Here is a 17,132-nt window from a genome sequence, read left to right on the forward strand (position 1 = left end):
GTTACGGAAACTGCCAAACCCTATCGTGAGCCTGAACTGCAGCAACCTAGGCCATCGGCCTAGGTGGCCCATGATCGAAACCTGCTACCTCCGAATTCCTTCATCCGTCTCTAGAATGGTTTGATTTTAACTTTGAACCATCAAACAATTGTGTTACTATCACAATCTAATTCCATTTTTGTGTTATATTAATGTCTTCTATTTGCCAAAAAAATCTATTTTTCATTACAATGATGTTTAAGATGCTTGAAAAACTTGTAATAAATATTAAGTATCATGCATTAAGTTAGTGATTGGCTTATTTCTTTTCCATATTATCCAATGAATATCACTTTATTCTAATCCAATATACAAGATGTAAAAGAAATGAGCCAATCGTTGACTTACTACATAGTGCTTAACATCTACCAAAAACCTACCAAATTATTTTCTCTGAATACATGGTATGTAATCCTACACAATATTTTGTCAAATGTTGTTTTTCTTCATTACCCTACAACTCCTCAAAATATTCCATTTTTCTTAGTTTTATTGACATATGGCCTTTTAGTTTTGTGAATATCAATCTATCCACATATACTTCATAGATCTATTCCATTTAATCATTAAATTTGTGATATGAGGTTGAAAACTATATAAACATCATAACATACAACTTTCAACCCATATTAAAAATTAGCACAATATTTAGAAATAAAAATGTAATTGAGACTTTATAAAAATGTGTTTAAATAATGCCACTCTTCACTCCACATATCTACTATGTTTTTATTGCTATAAGAAAGCAACATAAGCAAAGAGTATTATAATATGTTTGTAATCTTAACACCATATTGGAAGGCTTTTATGTGCTCTTGTCTTTCCCAGAGCTTTCTATGGAGCCAACAACGATTACCACTGATACAATAAGTGAAATGAAGCTCAAAATTTTTAAAAGGTTCCACCTAAGTGTCCATTGTGGGACGTTTTTCTGTATAATGTACATATCCACTAGAAAGAATATCACCAATGCCCAACACGTCTCTTCACTTATAACTCCCACCATATCATCGAACAATGGAAATGCATGTAGTTGACATGACAAATGTAGTTCTCCAATATATTTTCACAAGATTGACTTAATACAACCCACATAACATAACACTTATGAGAATTCTGTGCTTATTAGTTGACTTAGGATTCAAGTATTTATCAAAAATCCAACCTTAAATGAAAGTGAAAATTGGTTGAAAAAAATTCCGCAAGATAATGAGATGTTATGCCAATATGGGTTATCTGGACAATAGTTTTTCAATCAAGAAACACAAGAAGAAAGGATAATTGGGTGTTTAGATAGAGATAATTTTTCCAAAGTTTATAAAAATGAGTGTTTTTTATTACCATGGAATTTATATCTAGCATTGACAAATTTGGACATTATAAAAAAAATCTTACTTACTTGATATGCTCCAACCATGCGAGCCATGCGAGCCACAATGCATGCAATGGAAAAGCCAAAGAGTTAGTAAGGCTTATAGAATCCAAATCATGCCAATAAGTTTCCAGGTGTATTTTTTTGATAAGTCCTTTGTTACTAATAGGAGTAGAATCTAGTTTAGAGGGTTTGTGACTTTTATTTTGTTTGTTGTTTCAAGGATGTTGCTTCTCATATTTTTTCATTTTATCTTTCTATTAGGCCACTAAGTTTTAGTAGATGGAATTGTAGTGTTTATCTGATCTTGATTTACGTAGGAATGAAATGAAATACATAATTAAATAGAAACACAAAGCTACAATGAAAATTGAACTTCAATTGATTAATAACAAATGTTGAAAAATCATTTACCTGCAGAATGGAAACAAACTAGCTTGGGAGATGGTAGCTTATCTCCGAGAAGAGATGTGAAAACTAAATTCCTTTTAAACTATCTTAAAATGAGGCTCAAAGGGCTTTTTATTATTGTGAAACAAGGGAAAACAAAAAACATAAAAAAACTAACCCTAGGAGATGAAGTGCCAAAAGTTTGTGGGCCCCATTGGGGTTAATTGGTACACCACCTTCCCAGAGTCGTAAATTTGGCATACAATATTCTTTTGATGCATACGATACCTCAGTAGAAATATCTATCCAAGGACTACAACTTTTGACTAAGACCCCTACCACAAATTGATAATTTTTCCATTTTCCAAAAAATATTGTTTAGGGCCTCAAAATGGCTCCAGAAGTTGAGGACTCAAAAAAATGTTAAAAATAGTAAACTGCGCTACAATTAAGGAAAATGAAAAAAATGGTGGGGGTCCAAGAGGAATAGGTGGGTGGCCACTAATATAAATTGGATCATTCCTTCCCCCTTAGGAAGTAATGGTCCTTATTGCGTTGAGTGCCTCCATGAGATGGGGAAACTTTTGCTGAACATGGTCTTTGGTGAGCCACTTGCCTTGGTGCAGGAGTTGACCAAATTTGACAACTCGATAAGGTTGGGTCTTCTGTTGGTGAGTGGTCTTGATTTTTGTGTCCATGATCCGATCAGTTGTGGCCTGTTCCATGCAGCCTGGGTTGAGCTTGTTGGTGTTAGTTGTTCTATATTGTTTGAGGTGTCCAACAGTGGGGGAAAGTATGGATGAAGGTAGTCCACATTGAACACTGGGTGCACACCAAGGAATGGGGGAATGCTGAGCTCAAACACATTGTCTCCCACAACCTTGTCAATGGTGTAAGGTCTATATCATAGTGGTTGTAGCTTCGGATGGGCTCCAAAGGCGTTCTTTTTGCAAATACAACTTTGTTGCACACCTGAAACTTATGTGGCACCTAATGATGATCATGCCATTGCTTGTACTTAGCATTGGACTCATCCAATATGTCGTGAACCTGATGGAAAATATGTTGGATGCATTCAATAAACATGGTTTCTTTATCAACTTTAGACTATACATGTGCGGATTCTATCTGCATAGCCGCATGAGGCATGTAAATATCAATTAGACACAATGGTTGAAATCCCAAACCCACTTGAAAGGGACTGTGGTCAGTCGAGCTATGGAGATATCTGTTATAACTGTGCTGCACTTTGGGAAGGCTCTCATCCCTGGTTTGTGGATGCTTGAAGTTGTACATGCAGAGTATGTGCACTATCATCCTGTTGACAACCTTTGTTAGACCATTAGTTTGGGGATGGAAGGCAGTTGACTTGGTAAGCTTGATGTCCAATAATGTCTAGAGGATCGACCAAAATGTGCTTAGGAACCTGCTATACCAATTTGATATAATGGTCTGCGGGATCCAAAAATGTACCCACACTTGTTCAAAGAAGAGTTTGGCAGTGTCCTTTGCTATGATACTCTTCTTGCATGCCATCAATATAGCCACCTTAGAAAATCTTTCCACGACCACAAATACACAATCATTACCATGCTTGGTAGAAGGGAGGCTAGACATATAGGCCATGGAGATGGATTTCCAAGGCTAGCTATGGGTAGGAAGAGGAGTGTACAAACTTTGCTTCTTGATGGTTGGCTTGGCGATGACACATGCAGTGCAGGATCTGATATATTTTTCAACATCCTGTTAGAGTTTTGGCCAATAAAAATACTTTTGTAGTATGGCCACAATTTTCTCCACACCAAAGTGTCCTGCGACCCGAATGTAGTGCTCCTCCCAAATTATCTTGGTACACTCGCTTGAAGGAACACAAAGGTGGCCTAGGTAGCATAATAATGCATCCTGGAGGTGGAAATATGGAAATTTCTTTCCATCCACTAGCATATGGTATGTGGTGGTGAACTCTGGATCATTTTTGTATAGTTACAACCATCCAGAGGTACCGTGGCCACAAGAGTAGAGAATAGTAGTCAGTGATGAAAATGGGGGTTAACTGAGACAATACACAACATGATTGGTGTTTCCCTTTTTGTATTTAATGTTCAAGTGGAATTTTTGTAGATATGTAGACCACTTCTAATGATGACCATTCTACAAATTCCCTTGTGTCTGTATAAACTGAAGAGGCCAGTGATTTGTGTGGATGAATGTCCCCTTCCCTATAATGTAATGTTTCCATTGTTGGCAAGCCTACACGATAGAACACATCTCTTTATCATAGGTGGGGTACTTCCAAATTGTATTCGAAAGTCTCTCACTATGACAGGCCATCGGATGCCCTTTTTGGGTGAGAACTGCACAAATAACATAGTTGGAGGTGTCTATCTCAATTTCAAATGGTTGTTGCAAGTCTCAAAATGTGAGTATAGGTGCATATAAGAGGTGGTGCTTAAGCTCAACGAATGCATTTTGTTGGGACTTGGACCAAGAAAATTTTTCTTTCACTTAGCCCTTGGTAACCTGACTCAAACGCCAAGTGATATGAGAGAATCCCAACACAAAATTTTGATAAAAATTGGCAAGTCCAAAAAAAGTTGCAAATCTCTATTAGAGTGGTCAGGGCTGGACAATCCTGAATGACATGAATCTTAGTTGGATCCAAATGCACACATTGATCATGTATGATGTAACCTAGATATTGGACCTCGCTCATGCCAAAGGTACATCTGTCCAAGTTGGCACATAGTTTGTGTTGCTGTAGGGTTTGAAGGACCTTTTGTTATGCAACCAACTCACAAAAAGATAGATCAACGACTTAAAAAGTATCGTCTTCGAGGGGGAATAATAATTTACATTACATAAATGAACAATTCTTGGATGCTACAAATGATATGACCTCGTTTGTATATATAAGAGTCTAAGGGCTCACAATATAATCAGAGCCTACATAAAAATAATAATGTAAGGGCACAACAATAACAATAGTGGGCTTCTATAGGGCACAACAATAACAATATGGGGGATACATGGGCACAACAATAATAATAAGGGGGATACACTAACAATAATAATAAGGGGCATTATAGGGACCTAACATGCCCCTCTCCTTCAAAATAGTGTTGTCCTCAATATTTGACTAGTTATGGATGCTTCTATATAAAAGTCTCATCCTCCCATGTGGAATCTTTAGCGGGTAATTTCTTCCACTTAATGAGATACTCTGAAATTGATCGATTCCATAGCTGTCAGGTTCTTGTTTCCGTGACTGCTTCAGGCTCAAATATGATTTTTCCTTCTTCGTCAAGTTCTGGCAACACTGTTTGAACTAGAAGCTTGTCATCGATAACCTTCTTTAAGCATGAAACATGGAAAACTGGGTGTACTCAAGAAGATGCAGGCAACTCCAATTTGTATGCCATAGTACCAATCTTTTGCAACACCTTGTAAGGACCGTAGTACTTGGGTGATAATTTATTATCCTTCTTAGCTTGCTTGAGAGACATTTGTTTGTATGGTTGTAGCTGTAAAAATACCTAGTCACCTACATCAAAACTTCTTTCACTGCGATGTTGATCTGCCTGTTGTTTCATTTGATTCTGCGCCATAGTGAGGTTATCCTTTAAGAGTTGGAGAACTTTTTGTTGATGCTCGATGTGATCTTCCACTACTTGAACCATAGAATTTTCTCTTAAATATGATGTGATGGATGGTGGATGATATCCATAAAGTTCCATAAATGAGGTCATTTTTGCTGCACTATGGAATGAAGTGTTATACCACCGTTAGGCTAGAGGTAACCACTTGAACCATTGTGTTTATTTATCACATCTAAATCAACGAAGATATCCTTCCAAACATTTTTTCACTATCTCAGTTTTCCCATCACATTGAGGATGATAAGATGACCTATGAGCTAATTGAGTACCAAGACAAGAAAATAATTCCATCCAAAAATTTCCAGTGAAAATGGGATCTCTGTCACTTACTATAATCTTTGGGTTTCCATGAAACTTTTGAATTTTTTCCATAAATGCAGTAGCAACTATACTGGCTCTAAAAGGATGGGATAATGCACAAAATTATGAATGCTTGGTAAGTCTATCAATTACCACCATGATGACACTCTTTCCTTCATATTTGGATAAACCCGTGATAAAATCCATTGAGACCTCCTCCAATGTTGACTTGGAATGGCTAAAGGTTGTAGCCGACCTAGGGTCTTAATTGCCTCAACTTTATATTGTTGGAAATCCAAACATTTTGCCACAAACTTATAAATATTAGATTTAAGGCCATCCCAAAAAATTCCTTCTTGACACTATGCTAAGTTTTTAAAAATCCTTACTATCCTCATATGGGAGAGGTGTGCAATTCTGTAATAATATTTTTTTTGGGTGGGGAATTCTTACAAAGATATAAGCGATATTTGTACCATAATGAATCATTTTTCCAGCTAAATGTATCATATGTACTGGGATCTTGCTGCAACCTATGAATGAGTGACAACGCCTCTTCATCATTCTTCCATTCATCCCTTGCTTTAGTTATCCACTCAGGTTGGATAATAGAAATGGCACAAAGCAATGCTTCCACATCCTCATCCTTTCTTGAGAGTGCATCTGCAACAACATTTTGCTTCCCTTTTTTTTAGATGATTTTAAAGGCATAACCCAACATCTTAGTCACCCATTTTTGTTGCTCTTTTGAAGATAATATTTGTTCCAAAAACTATTTAAGACTATCATGATCTGTTTTACCTTGAAGTGTATTCCCGTTAGGTAAGGTCACCATTGCTTTAGTGCATATATTATTGCCAACATTTCCTTCTCATAAAATAGGTTTGTGTAAATAATTTCCTTTGATTGGACAACTTTCAAAAGCAATGGGTCTTACTTCTTTCATTAAAACAACACCAATTCCATTTCCTGAGGCATCACATTCCACAATAAAAGTTTTTGTAAAGTCTGGCGTAGCTAAGACCGGTGCTTGGCACATTTCCTCTTTAAGATGTTCAAAGGTCTTTGTTGCTTCTGGAGTCCAAGAAAATGCATCTTTCTTCAGTGATGATGTTAGAAGTGCCACTATTCTCTCATAATTCTAAAAAAACTTGCTATAATACCTTGTCAACCCGAGAAATCCTCGAAGATGCTTTATGATTGTGGGGATTTTCGATTCCTCAATGGATTTAATTTTGTTAGGGTTTACCTTAACACCCTTATGAGATACAATATGACCCAAATATTCCACCTCCTGTACTCCAAAGAAACATTTGGAGGTTTTTGCATATAATTGTTTCTCCTCCAATAGTTTGAGCACCCTTTCAACATGTTGTACATGATCCTTCCAAGACTTGTTGTAGATTAGTATATCATCAAAAAATACTAACACAAATTTTCTAAGGGTGGGTTGGAAAATGGAATTTATCAAACCTCAAAATGTGGAAGGTGAATTAGTGCCAAAAGGCACGACCAAAAGTTCATAATGACCCTCATGAATTTTGAATGTTGTTTTTAGAATGTCTTCAGTCTTCATTCTAATTTTATGATATCTCGAATGAAGATCCAACTTGGTGAAGTAAATTGATCCATGTAATTCATCCAAAAATTCATCAATGACAGTAATGGGAAATTTTTATTTAATAGTGATCTTGTTGAGCTCCCTATAATCCATACACATATGCCATGATCCATCCTTCTTGTGCACCAATACTACTGGAGTAGAGAAAGAACTTTGACTAGGTTGAATTATACCATCCTCTAGCATTTCTACAACCATACATTCAATTTAATTATTTTAGACATAAGGATATTTGTAAGGCCTCATGTTTGGAGGAACACTTATTGGAATCAAATGAATATAATTATCATGATCATGAATAGGTGGGAGGCCTTTAGGAGTCTCAAATACCTTGGAATGATTGTCCAAGAATTTTTGGAGATCTGGAGAAATATATGATGTTGATGTTTGAACCTCTTGTGAGCATAATTGTGCAATTACGCCCCATTGTTCTTTCTTAAAAATATTTTTCAAGTCATTAGAGCTGATTATCTTTCTTGTTTTCCCTATGATACCCCTTAATTCCACTTCCTTTCCTTCCCATAAAAAATTCAAGAAAAGTTCTTGAAAATTGAAAGCTATTGTCCCCAAAGATTGTAACCATTAGACTCCTAGTACAATATCAACAGCACCCATTGGAATGGAAAGAATTGGAATATTCAATACATATTACCCCATGGTTAGCTTGATACTATGGAACTTTCCAGAACAGTTCCTCCATTTGCAACTATCACTTGACACTCTAGTTCTAGATAAAGGAAGCAATTCAATTCCTTGGCTATCTTACAATGAATAAAATTATGGGTACTACCCGAATCAATCATCACTATTGCTTTTTTATTCTTGATATATCCTTCTATCTTGAGAGTTTGAGGAGTTTTAATTCCTCCCAATGCATTAAAAGATATGGTCTGTTTCATTTCTTCTTTCTCTGGGGGTTGGTTCCTGGTGTATATCCTCCTCTTTTGATGTTTCTTGTTCCTTTTCTTCCTCCTCTTTAAAATCTATGTAGAATAATTTCTTCTCAGCACACTTATGACCTTTAGTGTATTTGCTATCACAACTGTAACAAAGCCCTTTTGCTCCTTTTTCCTCCAATTGTTGTGGTGTCAACCTTGTAGGTTGTGGAAGACTAGGAGAAGCAACACTTCCATCTTTATAATTGTGAGTGGTAGACTTCCTTGTTGCCAAATTTTTTCTTTCAACTTTTCTTGCCACCCTGAATGCCTTCTCCAATGAATTAGGTTCCCAAAGGCGAACCTCATGTTGGATGTTATCTTTTAAAGTCCCTATGAAGACATCAATGCTATGCTCCTCTGGAATATCGGTTACCCTAATATTTAGTTTTTGGAAGTCTTCAATGTGCTCCATCATTGAACCCTTTTGTTTAAGATTTATCAATTGGATAAAGAAGGTGTTTCTCTTTGTATCTTCATAATGTGCTGTCATTTCCTCCATAAAATTTGACCAGGTGATAAATGATTTACGAGAACAAATCTATCTATACCGTACAAACTGATTGGGTTCTAAATATAAAGATGTAATACATACCTTTTGTGAGGGTTGCACATTCTGTAGATCAAAATATTTCTCCATCTGTAGTATCCATGTTACCGGATCCTTGCCATCAAACTTCCTCATATCTATCTTTGGGATCTGGCAGTTCTTAAACCCCATATTGGAGTCTCTAAAATCATAATTCATGTTCCTTTTGTCATCATCATGATTTTCATGGAATACCTTGTCACCACCAGGAAGCCTTTATTGCAACAACTTTTTCAACCCTTCCAACTTGAAATTCATCGCATCCATGTGTAATTTAAAAATCTCCATTTTTCCTTTTATACTCTCCATTTCCCCTTTTAATTCATATATGTCATATTTGGTTTATCTTTGTGGGAGCCAAATTTGTTGCACTTGGTCCCATACTTTTGATATATCATGTTGCAATTCTTCCTCTTCATGCGTCATAGTAGAGATTTATGAGGGATTAATGGGTGTATAATTATTTTGTTTGGGAGGAATTTTAGAACCAAGTACTAATATCTATGCTTCAATATGCCCTTTGAATAACTTCAAACTGATTTTTGAAACAAAAGTTATGCAAAATTAAAAAATGCACACCTTTTTCTACGATTTTCGATCTCCAAAATCTAAAATTTTGTATTGTGGTAGCCCTATGAGTCTTCTTCGCAACCCCACAAGTCTTCCGATATTGGATTCTTCAACAATAGTTATGCCCAATCTCCCACGATGACCTGATTATCAACTGGTTTAATAGAGCAAACTTGTACAGAGTGCCACATGTCACTTTTTTGACCTTTGGTCCTGAAAATGATACGCAAAAAACTAAAGTCCATGCAATTTCAGCAAATTATTACGAAATTCAAATCCAATGCTCATATAGAAAGTTATGATGATTTTCCTTAGGTCACCTATTTGATATTGAATTCTAGAGCCTGAAAAAACCCTGACTTGCTCAGATCATATCTCCGAAAATATAATGAACCAAGATTTTAAATTTGGACACAAAGTTCACCAGGATTTTGGCTTTATGTGGTTGAAATTTTAGCTTCTGAAGCCTCATACAAAAACGTTATAGCGAAAATTCCAAGATGACCTATTTGAAGAAGTGAAACCCTAGAATCCAAGGCTCTGAAACCAAATGTTATGTAACCAACTCACAAAAGATAGATCAATGGCTTATAAAGTATCCTCTTCAATGGGGAAACCTCCTTTAAATTACATAAATGAACAATTCCTGGATGATACAAATGACAATACCTCCTTTTTATATATAGGAGTCTAAGGGGTCACAATATAATCAGAGCTTGCATAAAAATAATCATGTGAGGGCACAACAATAACAATAGTGGGCTTCTATGAGGCACAACAATAAAAATATTGGGGATACATGGGAACAACGATAACAATAATGGGGTTACACTAACAATAACAATAAGGGGGCTACACTAGTATTATAGGTACCTAACACCTTCTGAATGTGTTTCAAGTGCTTTTCCAACCTCTTGCTAAAGATGAGGATGTTGTCTAGATATACAACCATGAAAAAGTTGGCGAAGGGCCACAATATGTCATCCATCAACCTCATAAAAGATATAGGGGCATTTTTCAACCTGAAAGACATGACCAACCATTCAAAAATGCCCTCCATTGATTTGAAGGCGGTCTTCCATACACCTGTGGGATCTATTAGAACCTAGTGATAGATGGACTTCAAATCGATCTTGAGATGGTCCAGAAGGTCATAAATTTGTGGGATTGGATACCTGTTCTTGACAATGATTTTATTTAGTGGTTGATAATCAATGTAGAGCCTCCATGTCCCATCCTTCTTTTGTACAAGTACAATTAGGCTCCCACAAGGTGAGGAACTTAGTCGGATGTGCCCTTTTTGCAACAACTCCTAGATATTTCACTTGATCTCTTCATTTTCCATAATGGAGTGGTGATATATAGGTCCATTGGGTAGAGGTGCTCTCAGAGTCAAAGCGATTGAATGCTTGACCTAACAGTGCAGGGGTACCCCTATGGGTGAAGAGAAGATGTCCCTGTATTCTTCCACAACCTTATCCACCTGCTTCTGCTACGTGGTGGATACCTTCCCAAGGGCCATGGATGTGGCCACAATCTTACCCTTACTTTGAGAGAGAATAAAAAAGAAAACACATTTCTCAGTCTTGGAGATGGTCTTACTACATTTTTTTGCAGAGATCAAAGAGATGGAAGTAGGTATGGCTACCTCTAGTATCCTGTATAACTTATTGCCCAAAGTAATAATAATAGTGCGAGGCCTAGACTCACACACAACATGACCTTCCACAAGTATGGTTGGCCTAATAATACTTCACAAACTTCAAGAAGAGAAGCGTCACACATTACCTCATCCGTGAAGGGTTTGATGTTGCAGGGAAGGTGAAACTATTGGATGACATATAGATCTCATCCCATGTGGAGCCATCCGATGGTATATGGTTGCGGGTGTGGTGTGGTTGACATGACTGGATACTTAATGACTTCTACTGAGATGAGTTTATTTTGGCTCACACTGTCAACAATGAATTGCAACGACGACCACTTCACTCACATCTGTGAGTCAAAGACACACTCCCTTCCTATGGTCTTCGAGCTTAATATTCTGGACCTTGGTGGTGGCAATGATGGCGTTGAGATCTGCATTAATAATATGCTTCCCTTTTTCATTCCCCTTATTAGGGTTTGACTCAGAGTCAGAACATGCAAATGAATATAAATTATTTAGCTCTACCACCAGTCACTGCTTGGCATGACACTCACTTGTGTTATGAGTGGGGATATTGTGGAACTCACACCACTTCCCTGTGTCTTTCTTCATCTTCATGGTGCTAGTCTTTTCTTTCAGCTTTAATGGGTTATCCTGGGTCACCCCGCCTTGTCTTTGTACTTTGTTATGTGGTTTGGGGGCACCTTTTCCTTGCTTCGGATTCACAGATCTAAAGTATCACTTCTTCTTTTTAATATTCTACTCGATCTTAACATCGTATCAGTATGCGGTGCCAAATAAGGAGATGTCTAGGAACTCCATCTCATCCCGGATGTATTTGTGTAGACAACCGCAGTACTTGAGTACTAGATGTAGCTCAAAATCCTTGATATCCAAGTTTGTGCTAAGGGTATGAAAAATATTTTTGAACTCTGACATGTCTTGGTCCCTTCCCTACCACAGTGTGGTTCATTTTATGTATTTATCTTCATATCACCCGATAGGGTAATACTATTCCTTGAAATAATCTGGGAAGGAATTCCAAGTGGGTACGAATGAAAATAGTGAGGGTTCCCTCCCGTCCTTTTTCTCACAGTAGGTTTCCCACCAGTGATTGATGTGGGGGGCGACTTTGAGGAACACAAAACTAATCTTTTCCTTATCAAAAAAATCATGAACCAAAAAATATCCTTCCAGTAGATTTAACCATATATCTAAGGCATTTGCGTCTATTTGACCTTCAAATGTAGGGATGTCAAAGTTAACTTGTACCTTAAAGGGGGCGACACCTCCAAAGTGACTACTGATGAAGATGCGTCACCTGTTGGCATCCACCAAAGGATCTGAGAAAAGTTGTCCGTCATCTTGTTCCTTTACTGCTCGAGAGATTCTCCGAGCAACAATTTGATAGGATCTCTTGTTCCCTTGTCTTTCTTTAATTCCCCCATGGGAGGTTGTTGGTGTCGGCAGAGACTCTATTGCAAGGGTTAAACTACTTCAAGTCCCAACTCCTTATACATTGACCTCGTTAGGGACATGCATAGAAAAATAGAGAAAGAGTAGACCACTATAATACATATGATCTAAATTTATGTAGGAATAGAATGGAATACAAAATTAAATAGAAACACAGATCTACATGGAAATTAAACTTCAATTGTTTAGTAACAAATATTAAAAAATTGTTGACATGCAAAATGGAAACAAACTAGCTTGGGCGATGGTATCTTATATCTGGGAAGAGATGTGAGGGCTACATGCCTTCTGAACTATGTTACAATGAGGCTTGTAGGCATTTTTACTATTGATAAACAAGGGAAAACCATAAACATCCAAAAACCTAAACCTAAGAGATGGAGCACCAAAAGTTCGTGGACCCCATTAGGGTTAATTGGCACACCAACTTCTTGGGGTCGTAACTTTGGCATATGATCTTCGTTTGATGTGTACAAAAACCTCGTTATAAATATCTATCTGAGGAATACAACTTTTGAATGCAAAGATTTGTAGCTAACCATTTCTTTTTCCATTTTAAAAAAAGACATCGTTTAGGGCCTAAAAATGGCTCCGAAAGTTCAACACTCGAAAAACTATTAAAAATTGTAAACTGTGCTATGATTAAGGAAAATGAAAGGAACAATTGTGGGGGTCCAAGTGGAATGGGTGGGTGGAAAACATTATCCACCTAGATCAGTCCTCCCCCATTAGTAAGCAATGGCCCCCATTGCATTTAATGCCTCCATGAGAAAGGGAAACTTCTACTGAACTTGGTCCCTGGTGAGCCACTTGCCTTGGTGTAGGAGTTGGCTAGCTTTGACAACCTGATACAGTAGAATATTTTGTTCACGAGTGGTCTTGATATGTGTTTCCATGATTGATCAATTGCAGCATGTTCCATGCAGTATGGGTTAAGCTCTGTCGGTGTTAGCTGTTCCACAATGTCTGAGGTGTCGAATAATGGTGGAAAGTATGGATGAAGGCAGTCCACATTGAACACTAGGTGTAGGCCAAGGAATGAGGGAATGTTGAGCTTGAAATAATTCTCTACCATAACCTTCGTGATGGTGTAAGGCATGTATTGGAGTGATTAGAGCTTCCAATGGGCTTCGGTAAGGCGTTCTTTCTGCAAATGCAATCAAAATTTATCGCCCACTTGAAACTTATGTGGTACCCGATGCTAATCATGTCGCTACTTGTACTTGGCATTGGAATTATCCCAAATGTCATGAAACTGCTTGTGAATGTGTTGGATGTGTTCATTAAACCTGGTTGCTTTATCAACGTCAGACTATACTTGTGCAAATTCTTCCTGTGTAGTCACATGAGGCATGGCACAATCAATCAGTCACAATGGTTGAAATCCCATACCCGCTTGAAAGGGACTGCAACCAGTTGAGCTATGGATGGCTCTATTATAACTGTGCCACACATTGGGAAGGCTCTCATCCTAGGTTCGTGGATGCTTGGAGTTGTACATGAAAAGTATGTGCACTATCATCTTGTTGACAACATGTTTCTGGTCATAAGTCCAGGATGGAAGGAAGTTGACTTGGTAAGATTGGTGTCCAATAATGTCCAGAGGCTCGAGCAAAATGTGCTAAGGAACCTGCTATCTTGATTTGATATAATGGTCTACGGGCTGCCAATATGTACCCACACTCGTTTAAAGAAGAGTTTTGTAGTTTCCTCCACTGTGATATTCTTCTTGCAGGCTACTAATACAACCATCTTAGAAACTTTGTCCACGACCACAAATACATAGTCATTACCATGCTTGGTTGAAGGGAGGCCAAATAGATAGTCGATGGAGATGGATTCCTAGGGCTAGCCCGGGGTAGGAAGAGGAGTGTACATCCCTTGCCTCTTGATGGTTGGCTTGTCCATGGCATAGGCAGTGCATGATTTGATATATTTTCCAACATCTTGTTAGAGTTTTGGCCAATAAAATAATTATGTAGTATGGCCACATTTTTCTCCACACCAAAGTGTCCCGCGAACCGACTGTAGTGTGCCTCCCAAATCATCTTGGCACGCTCACTTGAAGGAACACAAAGGTGGCTTAGGTATCATAATAATCTGTCATGGAGGTGGAAATATATAACTTGTTTGCCATCCACTAGCATCTTGATTGTGGTGGCGAACTCTAGATCATTTTTGTACAATTGCAGCCATCTATAGGTCCCGTGGCCACAAGAGTTGAGAATAGTAGTCAGTGCTGCAATTGGGGGCCGACTAAGGAAATCCGCAACATGATTGGTGCTACCCTTTTTGTGTTTAATGTTCAAGTGGAATTTTTGCAGATATGTAGACCACTTATGGTGTCCATCGTTCTACAACTTCCCTTGTGTATGTATAAAATGAATAGGTCAATGATATGTGTGCATGACTGTCTCCTTCCCCAGAAGGTAATGTTTCCATTTCTGGAAAGCCTGCATGATGGAATACACCTCTTTATCAAAGGTGGGCTACCTCCAAATTGTATCAGAAAGTGTCTCACTATGATAAGCCACCGGATACCCTTGCTGGGTGAGAACTGCACCAATAACATAGTCAAAGGCAACTGTCTCCATTTTAAATGGCAGGTTTGGAAATGTGAGTATAGGTGCAGAGAAGAGGCGTTGCTTCAGCTCAATGAACGCCTTCTTTTGGGACTCGAAGTAGGAAAAAATTTCTTTCACTTTTCCCTTGGTAACTTGACTCAAAGGCCAAGTGCTATGGGATAATCCCAACACGAACCTTTGATAAAAATTGGTAAGGCCCAAAAAAGCTACGAAGCTCTATTAGAATGGTCGGGGATGGTCAATCCCGAATGAATTGTATCTTAGCTGGATCCACATGCATACCTTGATCATATATGATGTAACCTAGATATTGGACTTGGCTCATGCCAAAGGTACATTTTTCCAAGTTGGCACATAATTTGTGTTGTCGCATGGTTTGAAGGACCTTCTGAATGTGTTGCAAGTGCTCTTCCCAACTCTTGGTGAAGATGAGGATGTCATCAAGATATACAACCACGAATGAGTTGGTGAAGGGCTGCAAGATTTCATCCATCAACCACACAAAGGTTGCAGGGGCATTTGTCAACCCAAAAAGCATGACCAGCCATTCAAAAAGGCCCTCCTTGGATTTGAAGGCAATCTTCCATACATCTATGGGATCTTTTGGAACTTGGTGATATCAAAACTTCAAATCAATCTTGCTAAAATACTTGACCCCCTTTAGCTGGTCGAAAAGGTTATCAATCCATGGGATTGTATACTTGTTCTTCACAATGATTTTGTTTAGTGCTAGATAATCAATGCAAAGCCTCTAGGTCCCATCTTTCTTCTGTACAAGTAAAATCAACCTCCCATAATGTGAGGAACTTGGTCCGATGTGTCTTTTTTGCAACAAATCCTAGATTTTCTGCTTTATCTCTTCATTTTATAGAATGGAGAGGTTATATATTGACCCATTGGGTAGAGCTTCTTCAGGAGTCAGATCGATTGAATGCTTGACCTGACAGTGCAATGGTACCTTTGTGGGTGAGGATAATATCTTCTTGCATTATTCCATGACCTTATCCACCTTCTTCTACTGCATGGAGGAACCCTTCCCGAGGGCCATGGATGTGGACACGATCTTCCCCTTACTTTGAGAGAGAATTAGAAAGAAATAAATTTTCCTGATCTGTGAGATGATATTACTGCATTTATTAGAAGATATTAAAGAGATGGTGGTAGGCAGGGCTACCTCTGGTATCCTATATAACTTATTTCCAAAATTAATATTAACTGTGTGAGGCCTAGAATCATACACAAAATGATGCTCACATAAGTATGGTTGGCCTAATAATACATCACAAACTTCAAGACCAGCAACGTCACATAGTACCTCATCTGTGAAGGGTTTGATGCTATAGGGAAGGCGACACTATTGGTTGATGCAAAGATCTAATCCTTGGTGGAGCCACCTGATGGTGTATGGCTGTGGTTGTGGTGTGGTCGACAGACCTATCTACTTAACGAATTTTGTTGAGATGAGGTTCTTTTGGTTCTTGTTGCTGACAATGAACTACAACGACGAACCCTCCACCCACATCTATGAGTGTAAGAGATGCTCCCCTTCCTCTAGGTGTTCAGGCTCAATCTTATGGAACTTGATGGTGGAAATGGTGGCGTTGGGCTGTACATCAATAATCTGCTTTCCTTTGTCATTCCCCTTATCAGGGTCTGACTCAGAGTTGGAACATGCATTTGACTCTGAAGCCTTTAACTTGGCCACCAGTGACTACTTGAAATGACGCTCACTTGTGTTGTGAGTGCGGATCTTATGGAACTGACACCACTTCCTTGTGTCCTTCTTCATCTTCGTCATGCTACTCTTTGCTTGCGACTTCAATGGGTTGTCCCGGATCACCTTGCCTTGGCTTTTCCATTTGTTTTTCAGTTTGGGGGTGCCTTTTCCTTGATTTAGATTCACATATCCAAACTCTCGGTTTTTTGTTTAAATTTCTGCTTGATCTTGACA

This window comes from Pinus tabuliformis, chromosome 4_2 (genome assembly GCF_031772625.1).
Source record: "Pinus tabuliformis cultivar Carrire ecotype Pingquan chromosome 4_2, CPIR1, whole genome shotgun sequence".
NCBI lineage: Eukaryota > Viridiplantae > Streptophyta > Pinopsida > Pinales > Pinaceae > Pinus > Pinus tabuliformis.